Source organism: Macaca mulatta, chromosome 18, assembly GCF_049350105.2.
Source record: "Macaca mulatta isolate MMU2019108-1 chromosome 18, T2T-MMU8v2.0, whole genome shotgun sequence".
In the NCBI taxonomy this organism is placed as follows: Eukaryota; Metazoa; Chordata; class Mammalia; order Primates; family Cercopithecidae; genus Macaca; species Macaca mulatta.
The window spans coordinates 73,755,928-73,765,043 of NC_133423.1; the positions used below are offsets into that span (position 1 = coordinate 73,755,928).

Sequence of the window (9,116 nt, forward strand, 5' to 3'; positions counted from 1 at the left end):
ACTGTGCCTTACCACATTCTCGTGGAACAACTATTTTACTCCAACTACTGTGTAATAACCAACTTCATGCAATATCATCTGACAGCCAGACAGCCAAATAATTTGGAAGGACCAGTGAAAAATAAAAATGCAAAGCCACTTGTTCCAAAAATTATTAAGAATATCAAGCCAACAACATGAGTGCATTAAACCAAACCCAGACCTTGTGCGGTTGTACAGGTTACATTACCTTGGCACAGGTAACATGCCCTTGGCACAGGTGCTGTTGACAGCTCCTCCCCTCTGATGTACCAGTTATCTCTCATTTTCTGCCCCGGTGCTTCTCTGACACCATGGCGTTCATATATGTGCAATCTGGAAGCCTGGACGAATTACGATCCATGAGGCAACACTGGAGCAATAGAGGATGGGGGCCACAAGATAAATACCACCCTCCTGTGACACTCAGGTGGACAATGCTGAGACGCATTCTACATCCTGATGAGGAACCTTGAATCAGCTCCCTCTCTTTCCCTTACCTGCCCACAAGTTCTTGTCTCAGACTCTGCTCTCAGGCTTAGACAAAGGCATACTTTTGATAAAACACTTTGCATAGATCTGTTTTATCAAAGTCTTCCCTTTTTCTATCTGAGGTGCAATAAACAGTGATCAATAAAAGAGATGTGAGGATTAAATCTAATGAAGAAGAAGAAGAGGAGGAGGAGGAAGGAAGGAAGGAAGGAAGGAAGGAAGGAAGGAAGGAAGGAAGGAAGGAAGGAGGGAGGGAGGGAGGGAGGGAGGGAGGGAGGAAGGAAGGAAGGAAGGAGAAGGGGAAGGGGAAGGAGGAGGAGGAGGAGGAGAAAAGAGAAGTTTGTATACATTTTGCTTTTTCATGTCGGTTCACCCTTCTCCTCACCCACCCACCCTTCTCTGCCTCAGCATCATATACTCATATTTTTTAAACCCTATCTGATCACCCCTTGCTATGAGATTCTACAAATTCCATTTATTGAAGTCTTATTTCTTTCTGACATTCATTTGACCTTGATCCTGTAACCGTCTCACTGGAAGACAAAACACGATCATGATTCAGGCTCTGAATGGGGAAGGAGAGGAAAATTCTACCGAAAATACAATAAACTAATTTAAAGGAAGTAAAGTAAAGACCACTTTTAAAGTGGTCTCAAGGCCGGGTGTGGTGGCTCATGCCTGTAATCCCCACACTTTGGGAGTCTGAGGTAGGCAGATCACGAGGTCAGGAAATCGAAACAATCCTGGCCAACATAGTGAAACCCCATATTTTAAAAAAAAATACAAAAAAATAGCCAGGCGTGGTGGCACGCACCTGTAGTCCCAGCTACTCCAGAGGCTGAGGCAGGAGAATCGCTTGAACCCAGGAGGTGGAGGCTGCACTGAGCCGAGATTGTGCCACTGTACTCCAGCCTGGACAACAGAGCAAGACTCTGTCTCCAAAAAAAATAATAAAATAAAATAAAATAATTAAGTGGTCCCAAAATACCACTTTAAAAGAAAAAAATGACAATTCGATTCTTGGCTAGCTAAAAATCACATTCTGATAACTATAAAAAATGTACATATTTCACTTGCTTTATATGTTATGTTACATATTGTACTTTACTCTCTCAAAATATTATCCTTTCTCTTGTCTCTTTTATTCATCAGCACAGTTACTCAGTAACCTCTCTAAGGAACCATATTAGAACAGGAAAACTGTATCGAACAGTACAGTGACCTTGCCTGACCAGCTTGACTCACCCAACAACGAGGGCTCTGCCACCTAACAGATGCTCACCATTTGGCAGATTTCATTAAAAGTTCAATAACCCAACAAGATCCAGACTGATTCTCTATAAGATTATAGGATTTTTCTATACTATTGGGTATTATACTATTAATACCACAAATACCAAAATATATCTCAATTTTCATCATCAATTCTGGAAGATAATATTTTGATATTTTATTACAAAAACATAATACACTGTAAATAGCCAGCACAGCAAAAAAGTATACTCTAGAAACCACTGACTACAATAGACTATCAATACATTAGTAAATCATACCTATAAATTTTACAAACAGTATTGATATTAGTTTGATTTTTTACAATGTACCTGCTAATACATTAGCAAATAATTCATTGCAGGAGATTAGAGTGCATAACATCCTCATTAAAAATATATTGATATAAACTTTTAAAAAACTATTATATCTATAACTTAAGCCATGGTTTCTTTTTTCACCAAAATTGTATCAGAGTATTTAGAGTAACTATAACTTAAATAAGTGTATTCGCACTTTTTTTATTCAACAAATATTTCTTGAAGCCTAGTTTGTACCTGGAGAAAAAATAATACACAAAAGAGAAATGGAGTCTAGCCCTGGGAATTTATAGTCCAGTAAGGCAGAGACAAGCAAGCAGACAGTTAGAATACAATGCAGAGCAGTGAGTGTCATGATGGGGAAGTCTGAGCTGTTCTGGTAGTGCTTAAGGAAGCCCTTAACCCATTCTTGAGAGGTCATGGAAGCTTCCAGAAGGAAGGGACAATTAATCTTGTAAAATTAACAATCTTGTAAAATTGAAGGGGCAATTACCTGTAAAATGAGGAGCAAGGGTTGACACAACAGAAGGAGAATGGCAGAGATGGTGAAGATTTATGGCAGGGAAACTGTACGTTCCAAAGCCTAGAAGTAAGAAACAAGGTACATTCTTTGAGGTCCTGCAATAGGTTTCCTATAGCCATATTATCCAAAGATTTAAAATGCTTTGTAGACTTCTATGTGAATAAAATTTACTTTACATAAATTAACTTAAAACTTCCTCTCATGCTGTGGCTGTTTTACTGATGGGGTGGTTGCACCTTTGATGCATAGATGCAGTGATGCCACAGCTGCACTGATGCATTGATGCCATTGGTGCATGGATACTATTGATGCCTTGATGCATAGATACCATTTGTGCATTGATACATTGCTGCCATTGATGCAGTCCCTCAGGGATCTTCAGCCATTTGTCAGTAAGAGCAACTCTTTCCTTCCCTCTCTAACAACATAATCATAATTGGTTAACTGATGTTATTTAGATAGGTTCTGTGCTTTTGCCTATATAGACTATTTTGTTGTTGTTTTGAGCCAGAGTCTCCCACTGTGGCCAGGCTGGAGTGCAGTGGCATGATCTCAGCTCACTGCAACTTCTGCCTCCTGGGTTCAAGTGATTCTCCTGCCTCAGCCTCCTGAGTAGCTGGGATTACAGGCGCGCGCCTCCACACTCAGCTAATTTTTGTATTTTTAGTAGAGACAGGGTTTCACCCTGTTGGCCAGGATTGTCTCGATCTCCTGATCTCATAATCTGCCCGCCTCGGCCTCCCAAAGTGCTGGGATTACAGGCGTGAGCCACCGCGCCTGGTCACCTATACAGTATTAACTACAGTTAATATGCCCTATTAACTAGAGCCAGATATACTACTTCAGGAACATAAGTCATCAGATTTTAGAATTAGTCCATCCTGGGAAACATGGCAAAACCCAGTCTCTACAAAAAGTACAAAAATTACCCAGGCATGGTGGCATGTGCCAATAGTCCCAGCTACTCAAGAGGCTGAGGTGGGAGGACTGGTTGAGGCTAGGAGGTCGAGGTTGCAGGAAGCCACGACTGTGCCACTGCACTCCAGCCTGGATGACAGGGCAAGACCTGTCTTTAAAAAATGTAAATAAATAAATAAAGTTTTTGAGTTATTTATTCAGTGCCAAATTTATTTACTCCTAGGCATTTTCCCCTTCTTCTTCACTCATATGCTGTGGTATTTGTAGATAATAGTTTGAATAATTTTTTATCAATACCTCTTGGACAATAATGAAAATTGATCTTTTGTCTCAATGTTGTATATTACAGATAACACTGTAATACCAAATTTAATTTCTTCCTCGTATATGCTTTTATTATTTTCCGTTTCTGTGGTCTCATCAGAAACTCTCCCTGCTGCTCTCATTCTGTCAGTTTACTGTGGAAATCCATGACCGCAGAGGACTTGAAGAGGTAAACAGCTAATATTAGGACTCTCTAGATTATTTTCAAATAAGGAAGTATTTTTGCAAAGCCTAAACCACTCAGATCTATACACTACAAAAGGATGCCTTTTCAATTTTTATTTTATTTTATTTATTTATTTTGAGACGGAGTCTCTGTCGCCCGGGCTGGAGTGCAGTGGCCAGATCTCAGCTCACTGCAAGCTCGGCCTCCCGGGTTCACGCCATTCTCCTGCCTCAGCCTCCCATGTAGCTGGGACTAACAGGCGCCCGCCACCACGCCGGGCTAGTTTTTTGTATTTTTTAGTAGAGACGGGGTTTCACCGTGTTAGCCAGGATGGTCTCGATCTCCTGACCTCGTGATCTACCCGTCTCGGCCTCCCAAAGTGCTGGGATTACAGGCTTGAGCCACCGCGCCCAGCCTCAATTTTTATTTTATTTAACCTCTTTAAGCCTAGTCCCGTGGGGAGAGGAATGCCTACCTCACATGCCTAATAAATGAAGACTGCCTAGTGTTAATAAGCGGAAGGTCCCTCTTTGAGTTAGATGGTAAGGATATAACACAGAACAAAGCCGAAACCAAATATGCTCACTTTTACCGAAACAATATAAATTCCCAAAACTAAATGCAAATGTGGGTGTTTAAGAAACTAGCAGTTTCCAGGGGGAAAGGAGTTGATTTTTCCAGGTTGCTGCAGATTTCTTAGCACTTCTGGGTTTCCATTTATTAAAACACAACTGAAGGCTTCTCCTGACATGGATCCACGGCAGCTTGGATCAGAAACGCATCTTACTGTAGTGTGTTGTTAGAAAGACTTCCTTCTGATGATTCCATAACTCCTCAGATGTAGTCAAGGAAGATTCTTCACCTCAACATATGTAAATATTCAAAACTGAGTTGCTACAATCACTCGCAATAGTGAGCAGCATGTCCTAGCCCAGTGCCGAGCACTTAGTGGGAATAGCTGGAAAAAAAAAAAAATGTTAAGTTCATTCATGAAGAATTTCCCAAACACTGATAAAGAAAAGACCAACAAACTAGTAGAAAAATGGCCAAACATATTGACATACAGTTCACAGAAAAGGAAAGACGAAATGGCTCTGGAGCATGTGAAATGATGTTCAAAATTTCTCAACATAAGAGAAGTGCAATTTAAGGCCAGGCGTGATGGCTCACACCTGTAATCCCAGCACTTTGGGAGGCCAAGGCAAGTGGATCACCTGAGATCAGGAGTTCCAGACCAGCCTGGCCAACATAGTGAAACCCCTACAAAATTAGCCAGGCGTGGTGGCGGGGCCTATAGTCCCAGCTACTTGGGAGGCTGAAGCAGGAGAATTGCTTGAACCCAGGAGGCAGAGGTTGCAGTGAGCTGATACTGTGCCACTGCACTCCAGCCTGGGCAACAAGAGCAAAACTCAGTCTCAAAAAAAAAGTGCAACTTAAAACAACACTCAGTCATCATTTTTCAATTTCTGAAAAATGTTGATAGGTAACATTTAATAACACTCTGTTGGTAAGAATATGGGAAAATAAGCAGTATAATTGCTTATGGCAAGAACATAAGTTGATTCAACCTTTCTGAAGTACAGTTTTGCAATATATATCAGATAATCTACTCATAAACACAGAAAATTCCTTTTCTAGAAATTACATAGATATATTCAAACAAGTACAAAACAACACATGTACAAGATATGCACTGCAGCGTTACTTGTTATAGCAAAAGACTAGAAACAACCTATAAGCCTGTCAACAGGTGACTGGCTAAATAAATTATGATATATCCACTCAATGAAATATCCTATGCCGGCAGGGTGCTGGAGCTCATGCCTGTAGTCCCAGCACTTTGGGAGGCCAAGCCGGGCAGGAGTTCGAGACCAGCTTGGCCAACATGGCAAAACCCCGTCTCTACTAAAAAAATACAAAGAATTAGCTGGGCATGGCGGCAGGTACCTGTAATCCCAGCTACTCGGGAGGCTGAGGCAGGAGAATCGCTTGAACCCAGGTGGAGGAGGCTAAAGTGAGCCAAGATCGTGCCATTGCACTCCAGCCTAGGCACCAAAAGTCAAAAAGAAAAAAAGAAAAGAAAAGAAAAAAGAAAAGAAAGAGGAAGGAAAGAAGGGAGGAAGGGAGGAAGGGAGGAAGGGAGGAAGGGAGGAAGGGAGGGAGGAAGGAAGGAAGGAAGGAAGGAAGGAAGGAAGGAAGGAAGGAAGGAAGGAAGGAAGGAAGGGAGGAAGGGAGGAAGGGAGGAAGGGAGGGAGGGAGGGGAAAGAAAGATCCTACAGCCATTAAAATTAATGAGGATGCTTTTTTTGTAACAATATAAAATAATTTCAAATGTTAAGTTAAAAAAACACAAAGTATAAAACCATGTGAAGAGTATGCTACCATTTTTATGAAAAGAGAGGGGGGACTGTCTGCTTACATGTTTGTTGGCATATACATAAAGTAGTTCTGGAAGCATGTTTACAAAACTCATAGCATTGTTTCCTTACAAAGAGAGAAGACTGCTTGGCTGATGAATGGGATGGAAGGGAAATTTATAAGCCTTATTGTAATTTTGAATCGTGACTATATTTCATATGCAAAAAATAAATTTAAAAATTGAAAATAAAAGGACACTTGAACTCTGATCACTGATTCTATCTCAGCCTCTGTGATCTTGAATCACTGCATTTCTCTGTAGCTCATTTTTTCCCTTCAAAAAATAAGAAAGTTAGACTGGCAAATCTGTCCGTTTCCCTCTAATTTTAGAGTTTTAGTTAGGCATATGTAAGAAATCATGGCTTCAGGGAAAAAAATAGAATAATACTTTTACACATTGTATATATAAAGTTTAACGGTGGCTCTGGCCCATGTGATTCTATTTCTTCATAGTCGTGTAGCAAAAGCCTGGATTCAATGCAAGCAGGCCTACCCCTCCTTCTTACAAACACATGACATCAACATGGTCTTTATGAAAATTGGAGGTGTCTATGTAGAGCCTCTGTAACCACATGCCAAGCAAGCAGGTACTTGTAATTCTCCAACTCAGGACTCCTGAAGACAAGTAGTTCTCACTTTTTAACACAGTCCACTTAAGGAAAGTCAAAGACCCCAAGACCTTCTCATCCCACCCATTCTCGCTGTGGTAAGAATCTGCTTCACTCAATACAGAAACATTCTGGTTTATACCTGTGCATACACACAACTTAGTGGTTTAGAAGTTGCCACACACAGCTAAAAATCTACTTTCGATGAAAAGTAGGGCCAAGAATACAGTTGTTGCAAATATGCAACGCTCTACACTGTAACCAAACAACTCCCAACACTAACTTAAAACTACAAAGCAAAAGAGCAGCAACTAAAAATAATACCATACTCAAAAAACCGGAATGATTTAAGGATAAGAATTTCTCTTTGATATTGTAGGAATTGCATTTGTCTAAATGTGAACAAGGGCAATAAGAGTTTTGCAAACTTGTCAAAACTACATGATAGCCAGATGCTTTAGCCAAAAGATACTGAATTAGAATCCCTAGTTACCTGCTAATTTTCATTTATGAAACCAAATTTTAGTCAACTTTAATAACTCATTCAAAAGATTATTGGAACTAATTCTTACTTATAATCTGAAAATGAGAGTCTATGGAACATGTAGTTTGCCTCCATATCCCTCATTTGTAAGAGAATATTTATTCCTACATTTTAAAGATCAAATGATCAAACAAGTTGTAACAATATTTTAAAAACTGCAAAGGGATTGATATATTTCACAAATGTAAATCATTATTAGCATTTGTTATCATTATTAAATCCTGAGGTGGCTCAGGCTATAATAGTCATGCAGCATTGAGCTGCTACGGATAATAACCACTGAGTTGTTAAAGATTTCGAAGGATTCTGGTAAGACTGAGCGATTTTGGCAAATGTTAATTTCTTTTTTTTTTTTTTCACATAATAGAGACCAGGTTTCACCATGTTGGCCAGGCTGGTCTCAAAACTCCTGACCTCAGGTGATCCGCCAGCCTCCACCTCCCAAAGTGCTGGGATTACAGGCATGAGCCACCACACCTGGCTGACAAATGCTAATATTTAATTGAGTTATTGAAATTAAAGTTATTCTAAAACATTGTTTAGAAAGTTGTATATTGGGAATGAACCAATAGATGATTATATAATATGCATATATTTGATTCATATAGACAAATTTCCTAACAAGTATGTTTTGCCAGGGCACCCAATCTTTAGTTTCTAATAAGCAACTGTTGAGGAAGTGAAATGCACCAAATTTTCACATTCTGCATTTGGGAAATATGCCCTGGAGATATTTAATAACACACTCTGCTTTTTTGCAATGATTATGTTAGTATATACAAACTTACCTTCAGGATCTGTTTTAATTACAAATGTGTCATGCATAAAACATGTGGAATCATTTCAATATGTTCATTATCCTTTGCTTCATTCTTCAATTCACAAGGCAACTTTAATTGTAGTATATTCATCAACTCTTCTTTAGTCTTAAGATTTCCACAGATATTAGTTCAGCTTAAATTTATAGAAAATAGTCCTCTGGCAGGTTGCCCCTGATTGGGTTCCACATGAGAGGACAGTATTAATCAATGTACTGGAAAACATGTAAGCGCCAAAGCCATATTAAATCTAGGCTCCATCCCATAGGACCCTGATTATGGAAATAGATTCACATATTTTAGTGTTAATGTTTGCAACCACAATTCTTTCTCAAATGAAACCCGAAGCACTCATGCAGATTAGCACTGGTCTAACATTTTAAAACTTGGCTTTTAATCGAACTTCAGAGAAAATGATTGCAGCCTCACTGCGTACTTATTCTCCCCACTTTGCCAGGGTAACATGAAGCTTAATTAGTCCTCTGTTGAGGCTATTTGCTCCTCTGAAGTTTAAGTTTCTATGAAGGTTGAATCATTAAATAATTGCAGTGGAAACATTTTTTACAATTCTTTCCCCAAATCAAAAGTAATTTGAAAAAGCCCAAGGTACCTAACATTGTAGGGATTGAAATGTAATTAGTTGGTAGATATACTAGAATTTATTTGAGACAGTGGACCAGAAGTTGATGCTCAGA

The 9,116-nt window shown here is 39.5% G+C and overlaps 1 long non-coding RNA gene across 1 annotated transcript; it reads right to left on the minus strand.

Annotated features, from left to right (window-relative positions):
- Window positions 1–221: 221 nt before the first annotated feature.
- On the minus strand, window positions 222–8,595 carry LOC144336416 (uncharacterized). The gene is made up of 4 exons (XR_013408195.1): window positions 8,392–8,595; window positions 4,620–4,991; window positions 2,596–2,685; window positions 222–391 (listed from the first exon to the last, which is right to left on the minus strand). It is a non-coding gene; the product is annotated as an uncharacterized LOC144336416 (long non-coding RNA).
- Between the last annotated feature and the right edge of the window lie 521 nt (window positions 8,596–9,116).